Raw genomic sequence first — 13,460 nt, forward strand, 5'->3', positions numbered from 1 at the left:
TGTACTAGTTCTTTAGTGATCCTCTTTGTAGGGTTTTTAAAGCAAGACACTGATAGAGGCAGTTTGTTATTGCCTATCTCTGCATAGTAACCCCAAACTTTCTTGGTTGTCGTCCATCCAAATACTAACCAAGGTCAACCTTGCTTAGGTTCTGAGATCTGACGGAATCCTGAGCCACCCAGGTAAGGACAAAAATAACCCTCTTCAAATAATTGAATGATTGTTTCAGGGGGAGGGAGCAGGATCGTGGCAGTAAGCCAAGTCGACATCTTATCCATGCTCATATGAAATATATATTGAACCTATGAATTCATATATTAGCTCTTTCTCTAAAATCAGGAACCCTGAAGAGCCAGGATTGTGTACTAGTTATCAAATATCAGGCTAGGATCTGGAAGACCTGGGTTCAAATGTTGCCCTTATTTCCTTGGAAGAAGGCTAGGATAAAATATAACAAATACGTAGGTATATTATATAATACAGTCATTGACACAGTGAATATCTTTCTTATTACGATTTGAGTCACCGTGGTCCCTTTAATTCTTTGTTCAAATAAATTCATGTCGTCTGGGACTGAACATGTTGCTCCAATCTTGTTTACCCCTGCTGTCATTCATACTGTCCTAGAAAAGCAATCTTTTGGACCCAAATGCTGGGGGTGGGGGTGGGGAGTAATGTCTACTACAAATATGTGGCATACCAGCAAACAAAATGGGGAGGAGCTAAGAGCATCATACTTGGCCAGACACACTAGGAGCAAGCCAAGGCCCAGAAGTATTGCTCGCATTTCAGGGATTCACTTTGGATGCTGTGCATGATGGGCATAAGCCATCCGTGTTTATTTTCCCTGGGCTTCTGGCCCCAGCAGTGCTACCAATGCCCCTGAAAGAGATCTAGCCCTCCGTATCTAGCAAAATGGGCAGCTTGTCCTCCTGTCAGCACACAAACTGTAGGTTGCCTACCTCTGTTATGCAATTCAGATGTCTGAAGAGGTCTTTTTTCATACTTTTAAAACTCTTTTTCTTATTCCCTTGGCACAGTTTAATCCCTTTTGATCAACCTGTTCCCTTCGTTGTTACATCTCTCTCCACACTTGATGGGAACAATCCACTGTGTGGACAGAACATAAGAGAAGCCATGTTGGATAACGCCAATGGCCCATCCAGTCCAACACTCTGTGTCACACAGTGGCAAAAAAACCCCAAACAAAGAAGTGCCATCAGGAGGTCCACCAGTGGGGCCAGGACACTAGAAGCCTTCCCACTGTTCCCCCCAAGAACCAAGAATACACAGCATCACTTTCCCCAGACAGAGAGTTCCATCTATACCTTGTGGCTAATAGCCACTGATGGACCTCTGCTCCATATGTTTATTCAATCCCCTCTTGAAGCCATCTATGCTTGTAGCTGCTGCCACCTCCTGTAGCATTAAATTCCATGTGTTAATCACTCTGAGTGAAGAAGTACTTCCTTTTACCCATTCTATCTTGACTGCTCAGCAATTTCATTGCATGTCCATGAGTTTTTGTATTGTGAGAAAGGGAGAAAAGTACTTCTTACTCTATCTTCTCTATCCCATGCATAATCTGGTAAACCTCTATCATGTCACCCCTCAGTCAATGTTTCTCCAAGCTAAAGAGCCTGTTGTGTATGTGGACTCAATAGAGGACTAAGTGAGTGTTCCTCCCTGGCTCATGGGAGCCATACTGACTGAGCTTGGGGACTTGGGAACAATGGGCAGCAGGATCCAAATCTCTGCTACCCTATACCAATCACAAGCCCCCACCGGTTTGAATGACTCAATAACATATATAGTTGGTCCATTGGCCCAGTCCTTCAGTCTTTACAGTGCAGCCATCCACCATGCTGTATTGAATAAAAAGCTGTTATTCACTACCACCTTGCCTCTTCAATGCTTAGAACCCACTATATTATAGGCCAGTGGTGGCGAACCTATGGCACGGGTGCCAGAGGCAGCACTCGGAGCCCTCTCTGTGGGCATGCATACTCCCTCGCCCCCACTCACGAGGCTCTGGAGTCATATCTCATTGAAGCTCCTCCTCTCCCCAAACTCAGGCTCCTTCCCCCAAATCTCCAGGTATTTCCCAACCCAAACCTGGCAACTCTAACTGGACCTCCTTCAGAGAGACAACAGGGCACTCAAACCTTTTTGAGCTCATGGGCACCTTTGGAATTCTGATTGGATTTGGAAGTATACGGCGCTGCATACTTCCGAATCAGGGGTGATTCGGTGGTTTCTTCGGTTCGGCCAAACCGAATCCATACCCCTATTTGACACCTATTACCCTGCCTTAACAGGTCCCTTTGGAGTGCCTCACAATCCTCCCTGATTCTCACCATCCACAAACTTAGTCACTTCGCAGCTTACTCCCAACTCTAAATCATTAATGAACAAGTTAAAAAGCATCGAACCCAGTACTGAGCCCTGCAGTACCCCACTGCTTACCACCCCCCACTGAAAAAATTGCCCATTTATACTCACTATCTGTTTCCTATTAATTAGTCAGTTTTTGATCCACAGGAGGACTTGTCCTTTTACCCCATGACTATTGAGCTTACTAAGGAGCCTTTGATGAGGAACTTTAACAAAAGCTTTCTGGAACTCAAGGTAAACAATGTCTATTAGGCCCCCTTTGTCTGCATGTTTGATCACCCCCTCAAAGAACTCTTAACAGGTTAGTGAGACAAGATCTTCCCTTACAGAACCCATGCTGAGTCTTCCTCAATAATTTGTTCATCAATGTGCCTACTATTTCTCTCTTTTTATTGACGTCAGACTGACTGGGCTGTAATTTCCTGGATCTCCTCTGGAACCCTTTTTAAAGGTGGGGGTGACATTAGCTACTTTCCAGTCCTCCAGAACAGAGGCAGATTTTAACAAGAGATTGCATATTTTTGTCAGGAGATCCACAAGTTCACATTTGAGTTCTTTCAGAATTCTTGAATGTATGCAGGGCCAACCCTCTCACTAGGCAAACTAGGCGGTTGCCTAGGACACTGAGAGGGGGGTGGTGGCAAATTGGGCTTTTGCCCCCCCTCTGGTGCCCCAGGCAAGCGCTTAGCTTGCCTCCCTCCCCCCTCCCTGCTGCTGCTGCCGCTAGCCCCCTCTGGGCTGCCGCCACCCGCCCACTCCCCAGAGCGGTGTCCCACCTGCCCCTGCCTCCCTGGCACTCCGCTTGCCTGCCCACCACCTCTAAAAGCGACGGCGCTCCACTCACTCCCTTCCCCTCCCCCTGGGGTTTGCTGGCTAAAAGTAAGCTTAGCCAGCGAGCAGCTCAAGCCTGCACGTTTTGTCTGTACAAAATGCACAGGTGCTCACTGGCTAAGCTTACTTTTAGCCACCAAGCCCCAGGGGGAAGGGAAGAGAGTGAGCGGAGCACTGCTGCTTTTAGTGGCGACGAGCAGGCAAGTGGAGTGTCGGGGGGGGCAGGCGGGACACTGTGGGGGGAGAGGGGAGGGGAAGTGAAGCTGCAGGGGGGAGCTGTGGGGGGCCCTTTGGGGGAGAGATAGTCAGCAAGTCTGCCTAGGGCGTCCCAGGGCTTCAGGCCAGCCTTGAATGTATGCCATCTGGGCCTGGTGGTTTATTAGTTTTTAAATTGTTTATCAGTTGTAGGACCTCCGCTATCATCACCTCAATCTGACTCAGGTCTTTCAACACCCTTCCTGAAATCAGCAGTTCTGGAGTGGGCAAGCACTTCTCATCTTGCACAGTGAAGACAGAGGCAAAAAATGCATTCAGTTTCTCAGCCATTTCCCTGTCATTCTTCAATTCTTCAATAAATTTTTATTGTTGGTCTTTATGTTTTTTGCAATATGCTCCTCATAGTCCTTTTTTGCCTGCCTGATCACAGACTTGATTTTATTTGCCACAGCCTGTGTTCCCTTGTATTAACCTCACTGAGATTAGCTTTCCACCATTTAAAGGAATCCTTTTTACCTTTTACAGCTTCCATTACTTTGTTTGTTAACCATGCAGGCATTTTTCTATATCTATTTGTGCCTTTCCAAACCTGCAGTATTTATTTTATCTGATTGTAGGCTTGTAAATAGTCTCCAAGCTTCCCTAATGGTTTTGACCCTTTTTACCTTTCCTTTCAGTTTTCTCTTCACATGTCCCCTCATATCAGAGAAGTTACCCCTTTTAAAGTTAAAAGTGATTGTACTGGTCTTTTGGGGCAACTCCCTGTTGATACAAATATTGAACTCAATAACATTATGGTCATTGTTCCCAAGCAGTGCAATCACTTTTATATCTCTCATCAGGTCCTGGGCATTATTTAGGAACAAGTCCAGGATCGCCTCTCCCTGGTAAATTCTGTGACCATTTGCTCCATAGAAGAGTCATGAGAAAGTCTAGAAACTCAATCGCTTTTTCCTGACTTGAGCACATATTGACCCAATCAGTCTGTTAGAAACAATATCTCACTACTATGTCATCCAACAAATAATGGTAGATCTGATAAGACAGGACCATCGCATTTCAAATGCTGAATTTTAAAGTCACATCTAACATTAAGTATTGTACCTTTCAGCAATATCGTTTAGCATGAATATATAATCTGTGTAGGAATTTTTCCTAGAATAGAAATGCTATCTTGGGTGCCACTGTGACAGACAGCAGGCATATGCATGCTTAGAGGCAGTGCATATGAGTGACAGCTAATGGAACTGCAAATGAGTGACAGCTAATGGAACTCACTCTGATTGGGGAATGGCGGCTGTCAAGTGGCAAGAAAGTTAGGCAGTTGGAGAAAGAGTTGGAGCAGTTAGAGAGTGGATGGATAAGAGAGTTGGGAGTAAGCAGTGAAGTGGCCAAGTTTGCAGATGACACTAAATTGTTCAGGGTGGTGAGAACCAGAGGGGATTGTGAAGCACTCCAAAGGGATCTGTTGAGGCTGGGTGAGTGGGCATCAACGTGGCAGATGAGGTTCAATGTGGCCAAGTGCAAAGTAATGCACATTGGGGCCAAGAATCCCAGCTACAAATACAAGTTGATGGGGTGTGAACTGCCAGAGACTGACCAAGAGAGAGATTTTGGGGTCATGGTAGAAAACTCACTGGAAATGTCAAGACAGTGTGCGATTGCAATAAAAAAGGCCAACGCCATGCTGGGAATGATTAGGAAGGGAATTGAAAATAAATCAGCCAGTATCATAATGTCCCTGTATAAATCGATGTCTCATTCGGAATATTGTGTGCAGTTCTGGTCACCGCACCTCAAAAAGGATATTATAGCATTGGAAAAAGTGCAGAAAAGGGCAACTAGAATGATTAAAGGATTGGAACACTTTCCCTATGAAGAAAGGTTACAACGCTTGGGGCTCTTTAGCTTGGAGAAACGTCGACTGTGGGGTGACATGATAGAGGTTTACAAGATTATGCATGGGATGGAGAAAGTAGAGAAAGAAGTCCTTTTCTCCCTTTCTCACAATACAAGAACTCATGGGTATTCAATTAAATTGCTGAGCAGTCAGGTTAAAATGAATAAAAGGAAGTACTTCTTCACCCAAAGGGTGATTAACATGTGGCATTCACTGCCACAGGAGGTGGTGGCAGCTACAAGCATAGCCAGCTTCAAGAGGGGATTGGATAAAAATAATGGAGCAGAGGTCCATCAGTGGCTATTAGCCACAGTGTGTGTGTGTGTGTGTGTGTGTGTGTGTGTGTATATATTGGTCACTGTGTGATACAGAGTGTTGGACTGGATGGGCCATTGGCCTGATCCAACATGGCTTCTCTTATGTTCTTATGAGAGTGGTGGCTTTGAGAGTTTTTCTAAGGTGAAAAAAGCCTGAATCAAAAGCAGAGTCTGTTTCAGAGCCAGTGTGGTGTGACTTTGAACCTAGAAGAGGCTCTGGTGGGAGACTGTTCCCAAAAGTTAAACAGTATCTCCGTGTGTAAAACAAACACATCTTTAGAGGGGATTTTAGTTCTATAGTTTTAAGCTTACTGTCCAGGATGTAAAGACTATCAGTCTGGAAGATAAGGACTGGGCAAAAGGGTTTGAAATGGCATTGAAAGGCCCTCAACACACCAAAGGCCCAGGTTATTTATCTTACAGAAGAGATAACAGTGATCTTACTGGGAAAAGGGGTCTAGTGGGAAGGCCTTAGTCTTAAACACAGGGACAAAGCTGACTAGGTTCTCAAAACTGTATGTTTATCAAAGAGGGAACTTTATGACAAAAAACATCTAAATCTTATAACATCTGCCATACCTTTAGTGAAAGTCAAACCATTTTTAAGTATAAAACCATCTCTTGTGAATTCTGCAACCTAAGAAACTATTCTGTGTCTATATTTAACTTTCTGCCTATCTATCCCAAACCCAAAACCATATGTAAATATCAGTTCACTTCCCTGCCAGATTGTTCAAATAAAACAAAAAACTGTTTCAATCTTTATCTGTGCCCAGGGCTGCTTTTTTTTTTTTGTAGAAAAAACCCAGCAGGAATTCATTTGCTTATTGGGCCATACTCCCTGATGTCACCATTGTTTCACACAGGGCTTTTTTGTAGAAAAAGACCAGCAGGAACTCATTTGCATATTAGGCCAAAGCCCCCTGATGCCAGGTCAGCTGGAACTGCGTGTCTCTGTGTTCTTGCTCAAAAAAAAGCACTGCCTGTGTCCACCATGCCATATGAACATATGAAGCTGCCTTATACTGAATCAGACCTTTGGTCCCTCAAAGTCAGTATTGTCTTCTCAGACTGGCAGCTAGGGTTGCCAAGTCCAATTCAAGAAATATCTGGGGTCTTTGAGGGTGGAGCCAGGAGACTTTGGGGGTGGAGCCAGGAGACATTAGGGGTGGAGCCAAGATCAAGGCTGTGACAAGCATCATTGAACTCCAAAGGGAGTTCTGGCCATCACATTTAAAGGGACCTTTTCAATTCCTTCCTTCCATAGGAAATAATGAAGGATAGGGGCACCTTCTTTTGGGGCTCACAGAATTGGACCCCCTGGTCCAATCTTTTTGAAACTTGGGGGGTATTTTGGGGAGAGACACTAGATGCCATACTGAAAATTTTGTGCCTCTACCACAAAACACAACCCTCCAGAGCCCCAGATACCCATGGATCAATTCGCCATTTCCCCCCTCCCCCCGCTTCCATTTTTTTGGGGAGCGGGGGAAGAGGGTGGAAATCCTGGGGTCCCCCGCCAGAGCGGGAGGGTTGGGAAGCCTACTGGCAGCGGCTCTCCAGGGTCTCAAGCTGAGGTTTTTCACACCTATTTGCCTGGACCCTTTTTTGGAGATGCCAGGGATTGAACCTGGGACCTTCTGCTTCCTAAGCAGATGCTCTACCACTGAGCCACCGTCCCCCCATTTGTTGACAGGAAAATATTTGACAATTTAAGCAATGACAGGGTGATTGTTTTAGAGGGATGATAAATAAAGCAGTCACCTTGTCACAGCAACCTCTTATACAAACACTTGGGAATGATTCAAACCATCATTTTTGACTAGTCATTAGTTGAGAATAAGGGAATTTTGTGGTCTCTGATCCCAGGAAATTAACCTTCTAGCATATCTAAAATATATTGATAATTAATATTGTTGAAATGATTTTCCCACAGATTTATGCTCAATATTTTAAGGTTTAATAAAGTTACCCTTTGTGCTGCTATGTAGAGTTCAATGATTAATGGTCCCTAAATTCTTCAGTATAAGTGCTGAGGCCTCATTTTGTAGTTCAGGAAATGAAATTTATAAATGACCAGTATCAATAATTTTCAGAATTGCAACAGTTACTAAATGAATCAGGACTGTTATGTCTGTCTTGCAGCATTTAAGCAACAGAGCTAAATTTGCATGCACTATTTTAGGAAGTAATCAATTCCACCAATTTCAAAGTGTTAATAATGTGATTTTCTATAATGCGGACATTATTTGTCTTTTTTTAGAATTGAAAGCCCTGATAATTGCCATTTTCATACCCTTGGTGACATTTCTGTTTGTCTAGTAGAAATAGTTCAAGTCTTACATTAATCCTTTTGTTTCAGGGTATTAGTAATTATAACCCAGTTAAATGAAGTGCAATGCAAGACTCTCACAGGCATTTTATGCAACAGCTTTTATGAATTCAGCAGTGCGACTCTAGACTAGGAAAAGAGTTTTTCAGTCTGTGAAAACTCAGCACTTCGGGGCTTGATTTAAAATCTTTGCAACTGATCAGAATTCCATACATATATGGAAAGGAGCTTTGATCATGTATGAGGCTTTCAGGGGGATAGAGGGCAAACTGTGTGGAAAAGCTGATGATGCAGAGTCACTTTCTTAGTAATCCTCCTAGTAATCCTAGCAGTTAAAATTGTCACTGGATTCTTTTGAATAACTTGCAAGTGGTGACTTGAGCAAGACTCCATTTACCTGTTCTTATTTTATTTTCTCTAAGTAGCTTATATCCTGTAGCTGTCGTGCTATCTCTAGACTGCAGAGTCACAAAAGGCATATTATTGTAACTTTTTACTTCTTGGAATACCTTTCTGATAGCGACAAGTGATTTTCAAGCCATTTGCAGGGGCTGGTAACTCTCTACATGCTCTGCACATCAAAATTACTATTCATGCTGATACTTAGAAAGTTCTGTCAATAGTTCATGTCACAACTGTGCCACAGGATACAATGACATTACACAACTGTAAGAGATAGGCTGAAGCAATGGAAGGCTGTACCTGAAACCAGATGTATTTGTTGTATGTCTTCTACAATCCATAGTCTTATAGAGAGATATGAAAGCTTGGACTCAGCCCACAAAAGGTTCTCCTTCGCTGACTAGGTAAAATCAATAGTCAGTGCGGCACAATAGGTGGAGTATTTGACTAGGATGCCAGGCATCCAAATTCAGATCTCTACTCTGCTGTGAAACCTGGCCAGGTTACTTTTTAAAAAACATTTCTGCTTCCAAAGGATTGTTGTGAGGATAAAGAGAAGAAGGGAGCTAACAGAGCCAGCTTTTTTGAGTCTGTGGAGACAAAATGGGCTAGATATGTTTTAAACAAATCCTAAGCAGAGTTTCACCTTTCTAAGCCAATGAACTTCTTAGTATTCTATATAGAATGGCACAGCATACTAGACAACACAGACAGATAAAGAAAGAAAAAATATTTATATATTGGAGTACTGTGAAAATGTCCCAAGAAACTACTAGGCTTTAAACCATGAGTAGGAAATTCATTTAATTGCTTTAGCTTTGTCACCCAGCTAATTCTGTTTTAATGACATTATCCCACCATTGTTCAATGACAGATGGGATTTCCTAAATTTTGCTTTTAAAAAAAAATGATAAAGATCTTTCCTAAATGAATTTAGCCAGGGGTGGAATTCTAGCAGGAGCTCCTTTGCATATTAGGCCACACACCCCTGATGTAGCCAATCCTCCAAGAGCTTACAAGGCTCTTTTTTGTAAGCTTCTGGAGGATTGGATACATCGGGGAGTGTGGCCTAATATGCAAAGGAGCTCCTGATAGCATTCCACCCCTAATCATAGTCACAAGGTGATCAATTAACCCTGAGTAGACACCATCTCACAGTGCAATATAATACAGTCCCAGATGGCCTAGGCTCACCTGATCTAGTCAGATCTTGGAAGCTAAGCAGGGTTGGCCTTGGTGAGTACTTGCATGGGAGATCACCAAGGAAATCCAGGTTGCTGCACAGAGTCAGGCAACAACAAACCATCTCTGTCCATCCCTTGCCTTGAAAACCCTACAGGGGCCACCTTAAGTCAGCTGTGACTTGACGAGCACATTTATGGGAAACTATCATTTCCATCATTTCCTATGCTGTCCAGTTGCATCATTTATTTAATGGAACATGCAGGTAACCATGTTTGCTACTGCTTGAAATTAAGACCTAATTACATTATGGGAAATTATTTCCTAGCATATTTAAGACTAAGAGACTAAGAGAAAGAATTAGACGCCAATCGCTCTGCTCCAGATTTAAGCCACAGATGGTAGAAATGCAAGTCTCAACATCCCAGAGACAAGATGGAAGCCAGGGGTTAACAGTTTTTTTCCCATAACATCTTTCCCTGTAAAAGGTTATGTGAAGATTGTGCATTTCAGTATTTAGAAGATCTGTTGGCTCAGTGCCTATTGGCTGGCACACCTGAAAAAAAGCTACCATGTGGTGCCGAGCTGAAAGCAGTACCCCTGCGAGCTGCTCCCAAGAAGCAAGCACTAACTCACATCCCAAATGGGAAGGTTTTCTTCAACCACTGCCAAGCAGAAATGCTGCAGACTTTGCAATCCAGTATTTACTCAAATGCAGGAGTGAATATTTCCCATGCATGCCATTAAAAAAAAAGGAGAGGGAGTTATCATTAATTCAAACACATTACAGTTATGTCCAATAATAAAACAAAATGCTGTGCATAACTTTTTAGGGATGGTCATTTTACATTTCCATTGGTAAAGGTGTCAGACAAGGATTTATTTTATCTCCCGATCTCTTCAATTTTTAAGCAGAACATGTCTTAAGGAAAGCAGGATTAGATTTAAATGAAGGTGGAGTGAAAATTGGTGAAAGGAATATTAACAATTTGAGATATGCGGATGACACCACATTACTTGCAGAATATAGTGAAGACTTGGTGTTGAGAGAAGAGTTTTATGAATGCAGCTGACTGCCAAACAGACATATAAGTAGGTTCTAGATCAAATCAAGCCTGAACTCTCCGTAGAAACTAAAATAATTAAACTGAGGCTGTTGTACTTTCTCATATTGTGACCAAAGTACAATAGCCGCAGTTCAATTATTTTAGCTTCTAGGGAGTCACTGGCAAAGACAACAATACTACAGAAAGTTAAAAAGAGGAAGTCCCAACGGGAGATGGATTGATACAATCAAGGGAGCCACAGCCCTCAGTTTGCAAGACCTGACCCTGTTGATGACAGGATGTTTTGGAGGTCATTAATTCATAGGGTCACTGTGAGAAGCAACTTGATAGCACTTAACACACACACATCTTAAATGCAACTGAAATTCAATCTTCCCTTGCTCACTCGATACAGAGTCAGATACCTCATACAATTGCCTCAACAACTTGCTCAGAATTCCAAATGAACAACCTTTTGAAATATTCTGTAGAAGTTTCATTCAGGATAACAACTGGAAGGGTTGCAACAGCTGTTGTACATGCCAGTTTACTGGCTTGTTCAGATAGCAGTATGATCCAGGGTCATCACAGGTTAGTTAGTTATCCCCTATTTAAAATCAGTTACATCAGTGTACACATGCAGATTTTGAGGAGCCTAAAACAGGTGGGGTCTAGGGTTGGGAGGGATCTCAGCAGAGTGTAATGCCACAGAGTCCACTATCCAAAGCAGCCATTTTCTTCAGGAGCACTGATGTCTGTAGCCTAGAAATCAGTTGAAATTCTAGGCGATCCCCAGGCCACACTTGGAGGCTGGCAGCTTTATTTGTGACTCAGCCAGAGAAATAAACAGACAAGGCTGGAATATTAAAGGAATGAAACATGCACCTTCTCAAAGCACAGCAAGACTGAGACAATTAAGGAAATCAAATCAACTGTTTTGTTTCTTAAAAGATTCTTAAGAACATAAGAGAAGCCATGTGCAAAATAATGCACATTGGGGCCAAGAATCCCAGCTACAAATACAAGTTGATGGGGTGTGAACTGGCAGAGAGTGACCAAGAGAGAGATCTTGGGGTCGTGGTAGATAACTCACTGAAAATGTCAAGACAGTGTGTGATTGCAATAAAAAAGGCCAGCGCCATGCTGGGAATTATTAGGAAGGGAATTGAAAACAAATCAGCCAGTATCATAATGCCCCTGTATAAATCGATGGTGCGGTCTCATTTGGAGTACTGCGTGCAGTTCTGGTCGCCGCACCTCCAAAAGGATATTATAGCATTGGCGAAAGTCCAGAAAAGGGCAACTAGAATGATTAAAGGGCTGGAACACTTTCCCTATGAAGAAAGGTTGAAACGCTTGGGACTCTTTAGCTTGGAGAAACGTTGACTGCGGGGTGACATGATAGAGGTTTACAAGATAATGCATGGGATGGAGAAAGTAGAGAAAGAAGTACTTTTCTCACAATACAAGAACTCGTGGGCATTCGATGAAATTGCTGAGCAGACAGGTTAAAATGGATAAAACGAAGTACTTCTTCACCCAAAGGGTGATTAGCATGTGGAATTCACTGCCACAGGAGGTGGTGGCGGCCACAAGCATAGCTACCTTCAAGAGGGGTTTAGATAAAAATATGGAGCAGAGGTCCATCAGTGGCTATTAGCCATAATGTGTGTGTGTGTGTTATATATATAAAATTTTGTCACTGTGTGACACAGAGTGTTGGACTGGATGGGCCATTGGCCTGATCTAACATGGCTTCTCTTATGTTCTTACCTGGGGAGTCCCCAAAGTGTTCAGAAAGATCTGTTTAGTTTTCATGTGGCCCCAATTCATGGATTTAGATATCTGCAGATCACAGCCATGGGTGGCTCATACTATAGAAATACAACAGAGAGCCATAACTTCCACACACCATTTAGAGGACTGAAGTATCTCTTACTGATTGTTTTTAATGTTTAAGAAACATGGTAGATGAGGAATGCAGATGAGAAAGCCATGTGAGAAAGTGCATGTAGATTTTTACAACCAACTTTTAATGACCCTGTGGCAGAACATGCCCACTCTGGCGTGCTGGCCTCATTTCTGTCTTGCCCTTCTTGAGGTTGCCAAGTGCCCTAGAGGGGCTTTTCCTTTCTCTCTCCTAGTAACCACTGTCACCACCTGCTCAATATAGGAATATACCACTGAAAGTTGCCATTTCAAGCTCTGAGACCTTGCCTCAGTATCTCTAGCACCACTACGAAATCAATTTGCTCCTGCAGTTGTGATAGGTCAGGGATGGGGATCATCCATCCCACAGGCCATTCACAGTCCGCAAGATCACTTAGTCTGGCCTTCAGGGGATTGTGGGGCCACACCGCACTGTGTGGCAGCCTCCCCAGGACTGGCTGGCCGGCTGGAATCACTGGGCTAAGCTGTACTTTGTGGTGGCTTTCCCAGAGCTTGGCTGACTGACCAGGATCACTGTGGGGCCTGGAAGAGTCACTGTCACAGTTCAGGTAAGTTTCCCCCTCCCATTTCTTCATTTCCCTTTCTTCCCCTTTCTTGCACCCCTTTCTTTCTTTCCCCTTTCTTCCCCTTTCTTCCCTCCATTTCATTATTTTTATTTCTTTCTCTTTGGATGGTGCCACACTGGTGACTGCCCAACAGGTGAAGAGCTTGAGAGTGACCTTGAATGCCTCCCTTTCCATGGGGGCCCAGATCACAATGGTTGCCAGGTCTCCCTTTTGTTATCTTCAGCAGATCAGGCAGCTAGCACCATATCTATCCCCCCAGGACCTGGCTACAGTGATCCATGCAATGGTCATGTCCAGACTAGACTACTGTAACTTGCTCTACGC

General features: G+C 43.4%; 1 non-coding gene across 1 annotated transcript; it reads right to left on the reverse strand.

Moving 5' to 3' along the window:
* Positions 1–7,267: 7,267 nt before the first annotated feature.
* Positions 7,268–7,340, reverse strand: TRNAP-AGG (transfer RNA proline (anticodon AGG)). The gene has a single exon. It is a non-coding gene; the product is annotated as a tRNA-Pro (tRNA).
* Positions 7,341–13,460: the final 6,120 nt, after the last annotated feature.

This window comes from Heteronotia binoei, chromosome 8 (assembly GCF_032191835.1).
Source record: "Heteronotia binoei isolate CCM8104 ecotype False Entrance Well chromosome 8, APGP_CSIRO_Hbin_v1, whole genome shotgun sequence".
NCBI classification, from domain to species: domain Eukaryota; kingdom Metazoa; phylum Chordata; class Lepidosauria; order Squamata; family Gekkonidae; genus Heteronotia; species Heteronotia binoei.